Raw genomic sequence first — 17,803 nt, 5'->3', positions numbered from 1 at the left:
GCAGTGACCCAAATCCAAAGAAGGCGGACCTCCCCTTCAGGTAGCCCAAACAAGTCCCTCTTTTTTTCCCTTGGCCTCACCCCTCTTGCCCCCCTCCCCGCTCCGGCTGCGCTCCGCTGGGCGCTGAGTTGACTTCCAAATTTGCTCCGGTGCCTTAAGGAAGCGTCGACCTGCTTTGTTCCCGACCAGCGCTCCTGGACGCGACCTTGGCCTAACTGGGGGTCAGGGCCGGTTGCCCTGGCCTGTATCTTGGTGAGACTCTTGTGCGCTGAACAGCTGAGCAGTAGGTGAAGTTTAGTCCAACTCTGGCTGGAGAGAAAGAGTCACCTGGGTACTTCTGCTTATTTCATAGCTAGGAAAGATACAGAAGCCTGATTTGGAAAAGCAAGTTGGCAACCCTTTCTTCCAATCCTAACTTTGTTTAAACTCCCCTAACTCCTATGCCCTGCCCTGTATGCCCTAGCTCTTTGCTAGGCTACCTATGAAGCCTTTCTGTTTTTAGAAAACTCCCAACTTAGCTTTGGTTTTTCAGTAATTGCGTCTTTCCCAGCCAGGTGCTTTCCAAAGGGGAGGGGAACTACAATTTCCATCTTCCCAAACCCGCATGGCACATTTGCTGAGGATGACAGGCTACCAAGTTGAAAAGGGTTGATCCAGAGAGAGAATGTTACATCCTCCAAGTTCCCTTTGATTCAGTCAGTACCTTCAAAGCTGCCTTCATCCTGGCTGCTAATGGTTCTTCCACAGTTGATGCTCTTGTATTAGTGAAAGGTAACAACAGCTCTACTAGCAGAGAGAACCAGAGAAAATTCTGAAACCTCCTGCTTTGAGGCTGCTTCTGAGCTGGGTTACAATTTTCATGTAAGCAGGAGCTTAAACCTGTCAGCTAATTCCTTCCAGTTGTCTCCCATCCAGCAGAACAGCAGCGAGTGATGCCATTACCCCCACCAAGAGGCAGTCACATGCAGAGAGGAAAAAGAGTGTGCTGTCACTACAGAGTTGAGGCTCTAGGGACTGTCCTTTATTTCAGCTGCTGCTGCTGCTCCACCTCCCCCTTCATTTGTGACAGAAGAACAACTAGCAAGAATCCCACCCACCACCTGTCATTTTTCTATTTACCAAACATGAAGTGAGGGAAACATCCTATCTAGTGATTGTCATTTTCTGAGCAGAAGCCCTTCATCTACTAAGAAGGAGGAGTTTATCTTTCCATCATTGGAACAAATACAAGCCTACTTCTGCATGTATTCCTGTCTTTCAAACAATAAAGGGAGGATAAAACACTGTCATTTGTTTAGCACACTTGCATCCCATGCTTTCTCTAAAGATTGCTGGAAAACCTCTTAGGAATATGTCTGGGAGAAAAGATTAGGCAATAATTTGAACTAAACAGACTTTCAAACTTATTTTACCCAGGTCCAAGAAACTATCTGGTCTAGCCCACACTCGGTGCTTGCATTCCAAGATGTCAGGTAGTGGCAATCTAGCTGTGCTAGTTATTTGTGAGAAGTATTTTAAGAGAAAGTGGAAAAAAACAGGATATGCTTCATCCAGCCCCACCTGACATTTCACACTTCAAATTGTTTCTGCAAATATTAGATTAAAAATGTGGTTTTCTTTTTAGAATACCAAAATATTTTTATAGACTTAAACATCTGGAGAAATTGCGTACATTTTGGTGGGAAGTTTGTAACTGCAAACACATTTAATGCTTGCAATGCTTTTTAGTGCCTTGTATTTTGTTTTGAATGTGTATTGTAATATTTTAGAGTACTTTTATTTTCTTTTTGCCATGAGGCAGAAAGGATATCAGCATACAAAGTATCGGCACTACATAGTTGAACCCAAAAACTAAATTCCCCTCCCCTGGATACAAAGTAACAAAGTACAATTCCCACCCCCAATAAACAGTCATAAATCACATTTCCCAATTAGCTTCAAGTGTGGGCTTTCTCCCCAACTCTCCAGCCTGCTCTCCTCCAGCTCTATTTTAATTACAATTACGGGAACAACTGAACTGTGATATTAAAAAGTAATAGCAAGAGTAAATTACAACTTTTCAGAGTTATGTGGTTTTTTTGCTTCCCATTTCTCAATTTGTAGCCTTTTCTAGACAACATAACAGATGGCTATATATATATTATGCAAAAGCTTGAGAAGTACATAAAGATACATCTCTTTTGCACAATTTATTCCAAGGATCTTCATAGAATCACAAAGCTGGATCATAGTTTAGGGTTATCTATTCTAATCACCTGTTCTATGCATGATCCACTAAAGCATCTATGACCGAGGACTTTCCCTCCACTTCCATCTGAAGAACTCTTGGGCATGATTAGGCAGAAACATCCAGTCCATATATAGCATCTCTTATCCTTCTCCTCATCTTGTATAGGCTTCTGTGAAAGCAAGTCATGTTTTCTTTCAAATATGAAATTTAGAGTAGACTAAGTATCTTTTCCTGTTCTATCAAGGCAGCTTTGCACCAAATGCTGGATCAAAAATATTGGTTGGGTTAGATCCCAGTATTTATAGTTGTGCTAATCATGCCACTTAGGAAACTAGCTATCTAACTGATAGATAGTGCTCTCTATCAAAAGATTATTGCCTTCTGTATATCATCATTTAGGATCTAATTTGAAACAGTTCTGATATCAGGCAAATGACTTTATACCAGACTGCATAAAATGTAAACACTTTTCCATTCCACAAGGTCATGGGTGGTTGATTTCTCTTGATCATTATCTGTAGTATTTAATCACCAATGGATTACTTCAGACATCTTTAGGTGACTTACAGAATGAAAATACACCAAATTAGTGTCAGAACAGTTTGAAGTCATCACTTTTCAACTCTGAGAATTGCTCTGCCCCTCCCCCATGCCTATGCAAAATAATTTGCATTCCCTAAATACCAAATGACAGATGATAAAAAGGATAGTCTAGTATGCATGTCTAAATTTCAGGTTTATAAATTGCTGTCAGTTTACTTCTGTTAAGCAATTCTCCGGTAGAATTGACATGACTTATGGCTAACAGATGAGTAATGTTTCCCCAAATGAGAGGATATGGCCACACAGCTTAGGATATATTGTGTTATATTGTACTTAGAATATGTTGTCATCAGCTTAGCTGAATTTAGGAAATTTCATAATCCTTATTATTTTTCCATTGCCCCATTCATCTCCAGTTCTCATAATATAGAGTGAACAGTCTGGTGATTTTGAATGGCAACCCCTTGAAGCCCCAATCAGCATGAACTACCTCCAAAAGAGCACATCAAGTATAGTACCTAAAACTGGGTTTAAATCCTTTGGGGTTCGGATAAAAGAAAAGCTACCAGAAGACAACTGAACTTATTCTCCCATTCTTTCAAAAGAACTAGAAATGTGGTTATCCTAAACACTTTCACATTTCTCCCAGTACTTTTTCTTCAGGAAAGAGCCAATCATCAAAGTCATAGCTATAAAGAGGTTTGTACAGAAACTTAAGTGAAATGGAGAAAGTAATATAAGAAGCCTGCACTACTCTTAAATGATACAGTGTGAGTGGGACAGTCACTATGTAATTATTCTGAAATAAACACCACTTCAAAACAAAATAACTCTTTTGAAAGGCACAGCAAATTAAACTGTTCTGAATCTTAGACCCTTCAGAAATTGTTTCACCAGACTTTCTGGAGCAAGTATGACTTGGGCTTTTTTTTTTGAGAAAAAGGGATGTATTTTTTTAGCTTGATAAAAATAAAAAGGATTCAAATTTATAAGATATTTTTTCCACATTTCCACAAAAGTAATCAACTAATTCAATCACAAAACCCAATGCATGTTAACAATACTTTATTTTTCCCTGTCACCTCTTCTGGCAAATGTAGGATGGAGGAAATCAAGCCAATAAGCCAGCATTACACTTGGATACGGCCTACTCAAAATGGTAAACAGAGTAACCTCCACATAAAATTCAGCAGTTTTTCATCATACTTAGAATTCTGATTCTATTCTTCTCATTATTCACATGTACACTAAGAAAAGGGCTTCATATCTTTTTAAACAAGGTTAGGTTAGGGAGTCATAAATATAGTCATTATTTCTACTTTACAGTAACTAGTCTGATTTCAGTTCAAAACACAAGATATAGACAGTTTATGGGGATCACAAAAAGCTTCTAGTTTCTTCTGCAAAAAATATAAGTGCATTTACCAATTTCCAGATATTTTTCAGTAGCAATATAAGAATTTCAGGAGAAAAGTAGACTGATTTTTGAAGGATTATTTTTAGAATTAAACCTTAAATTTAACTTTATACTAGCAATGCTTGCTTTATCATATGCATTGATAAGTTAGATAGCATCATCCAAATGAGTTGGACTATCATTCCATGTTGTAGTCCATTCTAACATAATTTGAAGGTGCTATGTTAAGAAATACAACTCTAACAAGTACTTTTGGGATTGCTAATTTTGGAGTTTCAAGTAGCGAGTTCTGTTTATTTTCCCATAATTTTCTGAACTATGAAAAATTGTCAGTTAATTTATTTAAGCATCTTGATTATTGGAGTTGTGTTTTTCACATATAAATGAGCCACCACAAATAAACTGAGAAGCATGGAACTTCCATATCTCCTGTTGTCAATTCAAACCCAGTTCTGAATAGGGATACTGTAGATGCAGTTGCAAATCATTACTAGACAATGAGAAGCGAAATGAATCTGATGCATCAGTACGGTACTTTTAAAAGGGAGAAGAAGGAGGAGGGAAAAATATATCACTTCAATTATTCTTTCTGTCTGAAATTTGGCTAGGACCCAGTTCCATCCCATGCTTAATTTATTACTCAATTCAGCTTCATTGTTACATTAGAAGAATATTTGGCATTTCATATATTACTTCCAGGTATCCAGAGAAGTCTATTCAAATTGAAATAAACACTAGCATGGTATGATATTATTATACTCTTCTGTATTATATCATTCAATTGTATATATTAAATATTTATTTAATTTATTTATATGTTCCCCTCCCCCATCTTACTATTCAAAGCGATTCTGGGCAGTAAAAGTATACAGTACAGAAGATATAACAGAAAAATATATGTACTGTACATAGAGAAAGTAAACCTGCTTTACCTATGTATTCTGAGTGTTCTGCCCTGGAGCCTAACGTATGAGGTTTCATTCAAACAATGATTACTTGTGGTCAAAATGACACATAAATGTGTAGTCAATAAGATAGACCTACAATGTCTATAAATGTTTGGGTCCTTCTTTAGGTTCCAGTGGAAGAAAAACATCGTGACTTCAAAATCTAAGGGATTGGTTTGGACAAAACTCAGCAGCACTTTTTTGCGCTGATAAAAACAGGATCGCCAACATGATCGCCAACGTCCAATAACATATATGGCACAAGAAGAAGAAGAAGGATGAAGACGAGATCCAAAGTTGTGACCCAGACGTATAGCATTAGCTATCAAACATTAGAAAAATCTGACAGACAGACAAGTATTCAAGGCTCAAGGATAATTGGTCACATGGCCTCACAAATAATAAAAATAGCATTGCTCTCAGAAAGCTTTCTACTAAAGGCTGCTGCTATCCAGCCATTACTCTTTGATCTAGACGGCAAGGCCATCTAGGAATATTGAGCTTTTCTTGAATAGACGTTTGTTCCCAAAGAGCTCATCCCTGTAGTGTCTCTCCCCTGCAAAAAAGCATTCAGCATCTCTCTGCCTACCTATATTTACTGTATAATCCTTTATATCCTGATGTGAAAGCATATTGTTTAGGCTATATCAGAGTCAGAGTAGAAAATTCTTAGTTACAGGAAACTGATCTTGGCCTAGATCCTGCTACACAGGATTTAGTAGGATTATATGGCCCTTCTTCTTCTGAGCAGCATCTTCCTCAAATCAGGTAGGAACAATTTGATGTGTTTTATCATGGTTAAAATACTGAAGCATCCTGCACATGTGGCTATCTTGAAAGGTGTCCAGAGATGTCAACTGGTATAAAATACAATAGTTGAGTTCTTCTAGTAACAATAGAAAAACCTGAAATAGTTATCTATTGCTTTGGAGGGGCGGGGATCAGGGTATTGCTTCAACTGTTAAAGTCCCAAATGGTTTAGCATTTAACTATTTGCCTTTGCATGAATCATTCCAGTCACTAAGTATAATAAATTGATATTTTTAGTTGCTATTCAAGTTTTTAAATTCTTGGATAATCAAAAGTTTTATGCAGCTGACAATGCATGGAGAGAGACACACTAAAATTAGGAGTGCAACTTTTGTAAGAAGATTGGTGCTTATATGAAAGGAAACAATGATAAGCTTTATTTAGGAGAAAACATGGTAATAGAAAATGGTAATTCTGCCTAGCTAAGAGCCTATAATGCATTCTGTCCTTTTATGGAGAGAGTGCAAGTCTGGACTGCATAGGTCAGTGTCTGAAGAGAAAGAAAAATGAACTGACAGAATATCTGTCTAATCAATAGGACACATGTTGCGAAGGAAAATGTAAAATAAGTTTCCTAGACAAGGAAACTAAATAAAATGCAGAGTCCATCTGTTAACATTCTCTATATCTGCTGGACCTTATGGTCAATAGCTTTATAGGTGCAAAAAGGCAGTATATGCCATTGAATTCCACTGCAAATCCCCTGACAAATGGTGGGAAAGTAGGATGAAAATTGAAATTGGGAATACAATACATTCAGAATGCATTAGAATTAAATATTCTTATAAAGAAAACTTCACTTTATATTTATCAGGAGGTGATTTGCCCTGAACTGAGAACATGTAAGAGTTGAAGTGCATCAAGCTGAAAAAGTTCCTTGTGATAGGAGGTAAGCCCCTGAGATCATCCATCCTAGTTTTTTTTATTGATTCACATCTTTTCCGTCACTCAAATCTGAGAAGAGGTTATTTTAAACTGAAAGGGGCTTGGGTCAGAATCAACAGGTACAGTATACAATACTTTTAAAGTGTTATGCTTAAACTTCATATAATATCTATTTAAATATTTGATTCTTCAAAAGAAAAAAATTGTTCATTCCCTGACCTTTATAAAATTTTAAACTAAATTGCAATCGGGCTTTTAATCAATCACTACATAATTGATCTCTTGCTCCTTACCAAATATGCACATGTTCACTTCTCTTTTTAAACAGAAATCTTAAAGGAATTCAGTTTAAAAATGGTTCCAGTAATAGAAGAAATGAATCTAGCCCTCTATGTCCAGGATGATTACAGTATGTCTATGAAGACCTTTGAATATCCCAAAATAAACAACTGATCTATTCAAGAACTATAACAATTTCTACGACATGAATCATTACACAGAATTCTATGCACCTGTTCTTTCCAAATTTAAGATTAGGGAATTTAAAATTCTTGCTTAAGAGTTAGAGCTCTTTAACTCAAGTTACTTTTGCACCAGGGTGCTGCAATTTAGCTGAGCTAAACATGCAATTTTATAACAAAATTGCTGGGGTAGATTTTCCCCCCTTTATCTCAAGATTAGTACTGTCTGCCAGTTAAAGAGCTGCTCTATGATGTTAGACATTATCCAGATTCACTTCTGTTTCTACTGTTGTAACAAACAGGAATGATATATAAGGATATAAATCTTATAGAACAGGAATACAAAGAGCTTAAAAGTAGAAATATTCAATAGAAGAAGTCCTCAAACTGCAGGTAGCCAAGGTTTCTTTATCCACTTGTCAGTAGCATTACCATTATTAAAGCCTTTGGGAATATAGTCCACAGTCCTTAATTTGAAGTTGCAATGATATTTACAACCCAATACATATCATTGTTTCAATGGATCTTTTACTCAGTTTTGCATTTCAGTTCAGTTCTGAAAGATAGTATTAAGTGTAAAAAGTATTTCCATACTGAACATTTTTGGCTATGGTGCGATGAACTTTGCTTGAATACATCTTTTTTTTTTTTAATTTGCATAGGTCTAGCTTCACTTTGTGTTTCCTTCCCATCAGAAGCCAAGCTTAAGAAGAATGAAGTCTAAACTCTAAGTCACATGGATCATATTTCAGTATTTCAGAGTAAAAATTCCTTAAACCAAGCAGCCTATTTACATTTGACTGGAGGAATATAAAAACACCTTGTACCATACGTGCATTCATAGGGATACCACCAATCAGAAAAGACAGAGAAACATATTTGTGATCAATCATTATTGAAAAATGAAAATAGATATTTGGAATTGATGAAGAATTGAGAAACATTGTCCTGTCATTTCTCAGATGACCTTTGCTGCCCAGTTTGATGCTTCATTTTCCTGCATTTCTTTAATCTGGAGATGATAAATATTTTTCTCCTTCCTGAAGGTGGTTAACTGTTATAAATTTTAAAAGGGTGAATTAAAAAAAGAGCTGCATTGTAGACCATCCCAGTACTTTCTTTTGTTCTTAAATAAATAGAAGATGGAAATAATGTAGGTGTTATGTATGTATTATCTTAAGGTATAATTTATATGATAAAATCACTCCTTAAAAACACTGGGTATTTTAAAGACGCATTAGAATTATATTCTATTTTCTAAAAGCCTACAAAATGGTTTCAAATGATATTGCTTATCCTACTTGCTTCCCTCAAGTCCACCCACAGTTATAGAACAGCAAGAGATTTGATGTAAATCTTGTGCTTTTTCTTTCTTATACCCAAATCTGCAGTTAGAAATTCAAAAAAAAAATGAGAGCAAGGGAATGTGGGTAAAAAAAGGTCTAATGAGAAATCAACAGCAGGAGGAGTTTACGTGCACAACTTTTTTCTGAAATAAGGCTTTCTTTATGTGCAGTTAGCTGAGAGGTTACTGAAGGACATTTCTGTAACCCTTTCCTTAACACAATGAGAGATCTTTAATGGATTTAGTTTCCTTCAGTTATCTTTTTAATTGATTGATCATATTAAAAAATGTTCTAATGGTTTAGCATTGTGCTTGGACAAAAGAAAGGAACGAGAATGAGTGTAAGAAATAGGCTGGCAGAGGAAAAGAGGAATAGAGATTTGCAAGATTGTAGTCACCTTGAAGAAATTTCTGAAATTGGCAATGAACTCTAGTTACCAGCCTTGACTTGATAGAAGTAGAAAAGAGTTAACTCCTTGATACATACAGTAGTTCTAGTAAAGACCATTGTGGTGTACATTTAGTCCTTGACTTACACATTGGAATTTTGGTTGTAAGTAATGATGATTGTAAGTTGAGGCACCCACATGTCTGCACCTGATTTTGCCACCATTTTTACATCAGGCCTTAAACAAATCATACAGTCATAGGTCCAAATTATGCAATCATTGAGCAAATCATGTAAACCCATTTTCCTGGATTTTCTGTCTGAAACCAGCAGAAAATATTTCAAATCGCAGTCATGTGACAATTAGAACATGTTGCGACCAGACATAAATGTGAACTGGTTGTCTGCCAGAAATGCAGTAATGTGACCAGGGGTTGGGCGGCATGACATTTTATGATGGCTACAAGTGCTTTAAGGGCCATAAAGCATCCTTTCCTAGACCACCATAACTTTGAACGATCATTAAACTACTGGTCACATCATAAACAAAAGTCTACTATAACTAGAAATACTGCAATTCTAGTAAGGACCATCATGTTATAAGTAGAAATAGTTCTAGTAAGGGCCATCATGGAGAGTGAGTGTTAGAAAAATGATATGGAGAAAAAAGATTTATTTGTTCAACAGGAACAAGCAATATGTTGAAAATTAAGGATTAAACAGGTTTGAGTCCTATCATGAAAATGATATCATGTAATCATTTCAGAGCAAAATCCACTTTTGAATCAATAAGCTCAAGAGTGACTCTTTTAGTATGTGTCAAACATACTTTATTCTAAGTATCAAAATTGGTTTTCTGTAAAATTGGCATTCTGGGTTTAATGTGGCCAGATATGTAGTTTGACACATAGGCTCAGATATTATGCCTGCCTTGAGTTTGATTTCTAGGGTAGGTTATTGTCTTTGAACTGTGGCTGCCTGTGCTGAAACAGTAAATTACATTCAGACAAAAGATTTTGCATTCTAAAGTTCAGGTTTTAATTTTAGCTTGGTTCACCTGCTTACTGTACCTTTTAAGAAATGGCAGCCATTTTATAAAAGATTCCATTATAGTTTTTCAAAATCCTAAATGAGCCTTCAGTGGAAAAATATAAACCACTATCACCTCATGTCAAGTATATTAATACAATCAAGAAATTTGCATGGGAAAAGAGTAACACAGCACTGCTACAACTCAGACAACCTCTTGTTCAACTCTATGACCAAGGAGAGAGACATGAAGAGAGATTTCATCTCAAAAGGGCACAGGGAGTGCCACGCCGTCTCTCCAGCATCAAATGTGGGTACAAAGCCTCTGTTGAAGACAATCTATGTTGATCATTAATCAGTGGCAGGGCACATTGTTAGTGTACGAGAAGACCTTGATTTAATCTTGAGCTGTAGTATCACAGTAAAAGAGCTGCATAAAGAGATATATACAGTTGAAATAAGATAATGTTACTGAGAAGATAAATGTGCCAATAATCTGATTCAAGTGTTTTGATCCTCTTCTACCTCAAATGCTTTCCATTTTTTTCTCAGGTGATTGGTAGTAATTTGGGGTTTTCTCCAATTTTCCATCTAGTGACTTGTCCTGGATGTCACATCCAAGTCCATAAAGTATAACGAAAAAAGTGTCAATTTTCTCTGACAAGGCCTGGTATCAAATTGAACCCTTCAGTACTATAATGTCTATCTCTTTCCCAGGCTCTGTTTCTCTCTTTAAAAAACAAAGCAGCTCAAAGGAACAAAATCTGCTCTAGATTACAGCATTCTACTTCTATCTCATACTCCCATGAGCTTTATAGATGCATTGACTGGATTCATGTACCAACTGTGTAGAATATAATGGTTTTGAATGCAAATATAATAGTGTCTTATTACTCTTTACATCTTGAGCTTTGAGAAATCAAATTTAGCAATAGATCGTAGGTTTGGTGCTACCTCCATCGAGATCATCTTTCTCCCAGCATTTTGGATTGTACACATTCATTGCTACTGTATATTCAAAGATCAGTGTTTCCAACCATGTAACATGTTTAAAATGGGCAACTGGTCTTTCTTTATACCAGTTGTAAGTTACATAATTGGAAAGCACATTGATTGTGCTAAAATTAGAAAATAATAACTACATTAAATAATCAGCAATCTTTCCATTGGTTATAATCTTGGTTTTTTTAAAACTTGTTTGTATTCTACTTGGAAAGAAGGGGAAAATCTTTGTGTATGGTTCATTTGAACTTGACATATTCCAATTCCATTCATTGCTAGCTATGTACAGTGTGTGTGTGTGTGTTTATACACACACACACACACACACACACACACACTATACATAGCAATGAATGAAATTGGAATATATATATTAGGGAAAATTTAGAATAGGATAGGATAGGATAGGATAGGATAGGATAGGATAGGATAGGATAGGATAGGATAGACTTTGGAGGTCTTCTAGTCCAGCCCTCTGCCCAAGCAGTTGAACCTATATCATTTCAGACAAGGGACTATCTGGGCTTTTCTTAAAAATCTCCAGTGATGGAGCACCCAAAATTCTTTAAGGCAAGCTGTTCCACTTTTTAATTGTCCTCACTGTTAGGAAGTTTCTCCTTAATTCCAGGTTGCTTCTCTCTTTTATCAGTTTCCAACCATTGTTTCTTGTCCTGCCTTTGGGTACTTTGGAGAATCATTTGACTCTTTCTTCTTTGTGGCAGCCCCTCAAATACTGAAATGCTGCTATCATGTCACCCCTATTTCTTTTTTTCTTTAGATTAGCCAAACCCAAGTCCTGCAGTCATTCTTCATACATTTTAGTCTCCGGGCCTTTGATCATTTTAGTTGCTCTTCTCTGAACTTTTTCCAAAGTTTCAACATTTTTTTGTGGTATGGTGACCAAAATAGGTTGCAGTATTCCAGGTGTGGTCTCACTAGGGTTTTATAAAGCGGTACTAATACTTTGCATGATCTTGATTCTATGCCTCTGTTTATACAACCCAGGATTGTATTAGCTTTTTTGGCTGCTGCTGCACACTGCTGGCTCATATTCAACTGATCATCCACTAGAGCTCCAAGATCCCTACTTTTCTTTGTGGCAGGTCTCGCCTAATCTGTTCTTGTACCTTTGATTTTCCCAACCTAAATGTAAGTCTTTGCTTTTCTCCACATTGAAACTCATTTTGTTGGATAGGGCCCATTGTTCAAGTTTGTCAAGATCTTTTTGGATCCTGAGTTTGTCTTCTGGGTTGTTGGCTACTCCTGCCAGTTTGGTGTCATCTGCAAATTTGATCAGTTCCCCTTTTATTCCCTCATCTAAGTCATTGATGAAGATATTGAAGAGTACTGGGCCTAAGACGGAGCCTTGTGGTACCCCACTGCTTACTTCTCTCCATGCAGATGTAGTACCAGTGAGGATTACTTGTTGAGTATGGTTTGTCAGCCATCCATCTCGTGGTGATGTTGTCTATTCCATCTTTTTCTAACTTACCAAGCAGTAGGCACCAGTTTAGATCTGTAATCGCCTTGTTCCCCTGTTGAGTATGTTTATAGAATAAAATCCAATTTTCTATTACACTGCTGCTGTCATATTAGCAGAAAGGTTTAGTTTTACCAGTATTTTAATCTTGAGATACCACAGGTATACTCTACTACCTTAGACAATTAAAAGATACGCCCACTAAATCCCACCAAGTGTAATTTGGATATAGACTCCCAAATTTACATTTACTTATGTCCTGTCAAACATGGTGAGACTGTGTATTGAATAAATATACAATAATATAGAGTGTAATTTTTGTTTGGATTTTAATCATGAAGCTGCTTCTCAACATGCATATTTATTTTCCATTTTTAGTGTTTTAATTTTATGTTTTTCTAGCAATAAATTTATTTTTTTCCTTTAATGTATTTTATACATTGTTATATGTTATATAATGGCAACAAAATTTGCAGCTCCTCACTGTAAAAGTATATAATACGTTCTTAACAAATCAAATATTTTCTTCCTCTTTTTTTTAATATTGCAAGAACTGTATCTGCCATCTACTGGAAAGAGAAGGACAGTGCATTCAAGCAAACATCTGTGATCTTTAAATGTTTGTAATTAATTTATTGTAGCCAGCAGTCCAACTGTTTTTAATTACAATACAGCCTAAAATCTTTATCATTATTAAGATCTTAATGCCTGTGGAGATTGAGATCTTAATCATCATTATTGAAATGTAAAAATACGTATAGACCTGCCTTTCATTTTTACATGAGCTCATAGGGCATTTCAAAAATCATGAAGTAAAAAAGAATAACAGAAATAAAAGAAAGTGAAAGCATAACTCACTGTAATTTTAAGAACAACAGAGGTTACACTTGCTATACCTAGCTAACTGAGATGTGTCAGTGATAATAGTGTATGAAAGAACAGTTTCAATGAAAACACAAATAGACAAACTCCTATGCAAGAAAGTCAGTAATCCTGTGTAGTTTAAATTTACTTACATCTAAATAATTAAGCAGCTGAATTACATCTGGGAATATACTGTTCTGGAAACTGCAGTCAGGCACTCCAGCAAGTCAGTTTCTGCAAACAAAAGGAGTTGGACTCAATATGTTTTTGATCGGATCCACTGAGGTGCTTCTATTTTCCCTTATTGTTCTTATGCCCAATTGAAGGTTTAAACCCCTTTTCGTAATTTACATTCACAAATGATCAACTGTTCAAGAAAAGTATGAAAACTAAGAATCTGAAATAAGAAATAAGAATCTTGAACTTTGCAATACAGCTAGTCTTCTATTTACAACCCTTCATTTAGTCACCAAAGTTATAATGGCACTGAAAAAAGTGTTTTATGATGGTTTTTCACACGACTGTCACAGCGTCCCTATGGTCACGTGATCAAAATTCAGACACTTGGCAACTGGCCTGTACTTACGACAGTTTCAGTCTCCTTTTGCGACGTTCTGACAAGCAGTCAATGGGGAAGCCAGATTCACTTAACAATTGTGTTACTAGCTTTATAACTGCAATGAGTCACTTAACAACAATGGCAAGAAAGTTTGAAAAATGGGACAAACTTCACTGTTTGGAAAGGGAAATTTTGGACTGAACTGTGGTCATAAGCCCAGGACTATCTGTCCCAGCCCCTCCTTAATATGAAATGTTAAATGAATTTATGAATTTCATAAAATAAATGATTTATTTGGGGCTAGAGTTAGGCAATAAAATAATATACTGCTTATTTTTATCCATTCAAAAGAGAGAAATCAGATCAAGCAATAATATAAATCTATGCTTTAGTCAAATATATCTGTTTAATTGGAAATTAGAAAATAAAATTTAAACCCAAGCTTATAATGGGAGGGAGGAATTTGCTCAACCTTGTAGAATTCCTGAAATCTGGTTTCATTTTGAACACAGCCATCCACACACCCACCAAAGTCAGGTAAAAAAAGAAGAGCAAATGATGTTCCCTGTATTTATTTTGTCTTTTAAAATGCTGCAGCTTGTAAAATATTAGCAAGGTGTAATTATTTTGACGTGTTCTTCCAGTATAGCCCTATTGATATAACCATCCCAGACCTCTTCTCTTCCTTGCCAGTATAATTCCTCTGCAGAAGTGATTCTTGGGTCAGATCCTCAGAGCTTTGCACTGAAGCCCCATGTCATTTAAGTCTGAATATGCCTCTTTTAAAAGGCAAACGCAGTGTACTAAAAACAAAGAGAACGTTCAACATTTATATAAAGCTCTAGAACATCACACTACTTTGCATTCAGTACATTTTGCCTTGAACTGACAAACACTCCTCAGAAAGGAGCTGCAAGGAAAGACTTTGGTGGCCCTTTGGCAGCTCTCCATCCATGGTCCTGTGACCCTCCTTGCCTAGCACACTGCCATCTAGCTTCCTGAAGATTAACAACTTAAATCCGTTGAGCAGTCCTCCCACATTACATGCAGAACTTGAATAGCAGAGGAGGCAAAATAAAATCCTTTAAAAATCATAAAATTCCTAAGACTTTGTGATTTGTTCCCCAAGTAGAAGTGCACCTGACAAAAGTAACACACTTGGATTCCATCTTTGTCAAGCTCTCATCATGAAAAACCATAGAAATTCCACTAGACCCAATAATAACAGTACATTCTGCCTAATTTCTTGACATGGTTACTCTGAAAAATCAGTCAAAATCAACACTCTTTTTTATGAAAACTTGTGCTACATTGCAATCTCATGGTGCTATCTTATAGTCAGAATTCAACCACCTAAGGACACAGGACTATACTACATCATAAGTGGAAAGTTGCCAGGGCAGCCTTTGTAACATGTAAAGCTCTGTAGGATATGCAACATAATACAGGAAGTTCACAGAAGGTAAGTACACATTTTATCAGACCATAATTCCTCATTACACCACAACATATGTACAAATTTATCCCATATTTATTATGTTTATAACTAACTCAAAGAGATAAACATATCTAATGCTCCTTCCTCCTCCTATTTGCCCCAACAACAATCTTGTGAGGTAGGTTGGGCTAAGAGAAAGTGATTGGCTCAAAATTACCCAGCCATTTTTTATATCTAAGGTGGAACCAGAACTCACAGTCTCCTAGTTTGTTGCCTGGTGCCTTAATCACTGGACCAAACTGGCTCTCATATGTCTTATCTACCCATAAGTAATCAAGACCCTTCTTTAACTATTACTATGATATCATGATCATCTTTCCTAAAATGTCCTACAGCAGGGGTCCCCAACCCCCTGTCCATGGACCGGTATCAGGCCGCGGCATGACATCAACCAGTCCGCAAAAGAAGCAAAGCCCCATCCGTGGGATGCAGGAAGCACACAAAACCATGCTGCCTCTGGTCCGCAGAAAAACCTCTCTCCACGTAACCGATCTCTGGTACCCAAAAGGCTGGGGATCTCTGTCCTACAGGACATACTATTCCAGAAGATATTTGTTGCTTTAAGATCTGACAAACAAAAGAGTAAAGATAGGGCAAGAAAATATAAGATTCTGATGAATTGTCTGGCAATGGGTAAAAAGTGAGTAACAGTAAGTCAAGCTTGTGAATTGGTTACAAGGTGTCATTTTGGAATATTGGAGAGGAGGGATGAGTGAAATGACATTTCTACTGTAGCTTATTGTCTTCTGCTGAAGAGTCTAGAGCAGTGGTTCTCAACCTGTGGGTCGGGACCCCATTTGGGGTCGAACGACCATTTCACAGGGGTCGCCAAACAATGCAGTCTGCCATTTTTCCCCCTTTTCCTTAGCTATGCTACTCCCTTTTATTCTATTGGCTTTTGAAAGCCAATAGAATAGACTCTCTTGAATAGAGTCTAATTCTATTGGCTTTCAAAAGCCAATAGGAATTGTCCAGGCTATCTCTGCCCTGCTGAGCCCACCAAAAGTCCCATTCTGCAAACAGTGCTGCAAGTTGTCTGCAGCGAAGGCGAGCTGTCTGGAAGTTTCCAACCCTTCCTGCTGAGCAACTATTAAAAATGTAAGGCCAGGGGTGGGAGGTGGGAGGCCGGTGGGTGCAGGAAGTGTTGCTGGCATGCGGGGGGCCCAGCGGGTGCCTTACCTCCCTTGGGCTGGGCCAGCTGGTGGCCCAGCCAGTGGTCGGCCTGCTCCGTCTCTGCCGCTTGCCAGCTACACCTCGGCCGGCGGAGGGGGTGGCACCACGCATGCGTGGCGCTCCCAGGAAGGGAAAGTCCTTGACTTATGACCGGTTGGGTAGTCCTCAACTTACGACCTGTTGGGTAGTCCTCAACTTACGACCGGTTGGGGGTCGCGGCATTAAAAAGGTTGAAAACCACTGGTCTAGAGTCTTAGCAATATTAAGATGTGCAGACTTTAAGTCCCAGAATACACTGACTGGGGTAATTTTGGGAGCTGAAATCCACCCATCCTAAAGTTGGTGAAGTTGGGAAACTGATCCAAATGGTCGGATAAACAGAAAACAGCAGCTGCAGGCTAAAAGCTGTCTTTTGAAGATTCTGCTATCATTTCCAATGGCTAACACAAGGCTTTTCAAACAGTGGTACGGGTACCACATGTGGTACATTGGCAGGTGGTATGTGACCATCCTCAAAAAGTGGTAGCGGGGAGGGGAATGAGTTGAACCGGTGGCAGCACCGCACAAGCCTGAGCGAGAGATGGCTGGAGCTGCAGGGCTGTCAGGGCTCAGAGGAAGTGCCAGGATCAGCACCAGGCTCCAGCTGGAGCTCGGCACTGATCCTGGCGCTTCTGCTGAGCCCAGAAGAAGCACCGATCAACTCGAATGTTGCATCATCTCCAGGCTCTTGTGATTTACATTCAGATGCTTGGGAACTGATTCATATTTATGATGGTTACAGTGTCCCAGGGTCATGTGAAGTGACCAAAACCTGCTGCAACCACCCAGAAAATGGGGGAGGAATAAAAACCAAACACTCCCCCCACCCCACCCTCGCTGCCAATCCTCAACAGAAATGCTCACAACAATGAAAACCTCGGACAGGAGGAAGAGCACGGCCGGGCGGGCAGGCAAGTGTCTTGCTTGGCTGTGGCTTGGGGGGCACTTTCTCAGTGCCATTGTGACTTCAAATAGTCACTAAGTGAACTGTTGTAAATTGAGGACTATCTGTACTTCATCACTTTTTTCCTTTCCTTTTTTTTTTTTTTTTTTTTTTTTTGATCATCAAGTTTTTGACACCTTGCTAGGCGACTGGCAGTACTTGGATATTGCCATATCCTAAAATTGGTACA

At 37.7% G+C, this 17,803-nt stretch overlaps 1 long non-coding RNA gene across 3 annotated transcripts; it reads left to right on the top strand.

The window, feature by feature from the left end:
- The first annotated feature begins 51 nt into the window (after positions 1-51).
- Positions 52-8,445, top strand: LOC120311849. 3 transcript variants are annotated; one of them, XR_005557743.1, is made up of 3 exons: positions 52-252; positions 5,266-6,836; positions 7,956-8,445. It is a non-coding gene; the product is annotated as an uncharacterized LOC120311849 (long non-coding RNA). The 3 variants fall into 3 exon arrangements; XR_005557742.1 differs by having other exon boundaries at positions 52-5,905; positions 6,762-6,836; XR_005557741.1 differs by having other exon boundaries at positions 52-6,836.
- Positions 8,446-17,803: the final 9,358 nt, after the last annotated feature.

The sequence above is a fragment of the Crotalus tigris genome, unplaced genomic scaffold (genome assembly GCF_016545835.1).
Source record: "Crotalus tigris isolate CLP2741 ecotype Arizona unplaced genomic scaffold, ASM1654583v1 scf7180000018371.15429387391:27106975, whole genome shotgun sequence".
NCBI classification, from domain to species: Eukaryota; Metazoa; Chordata; class Lepidosauria; order Squamata; family Viperidae; genus Crotalus; species Crotalus tigris.
This window is presented reverse-complemented; position numbering and strand designations above follow the sequence as displayed.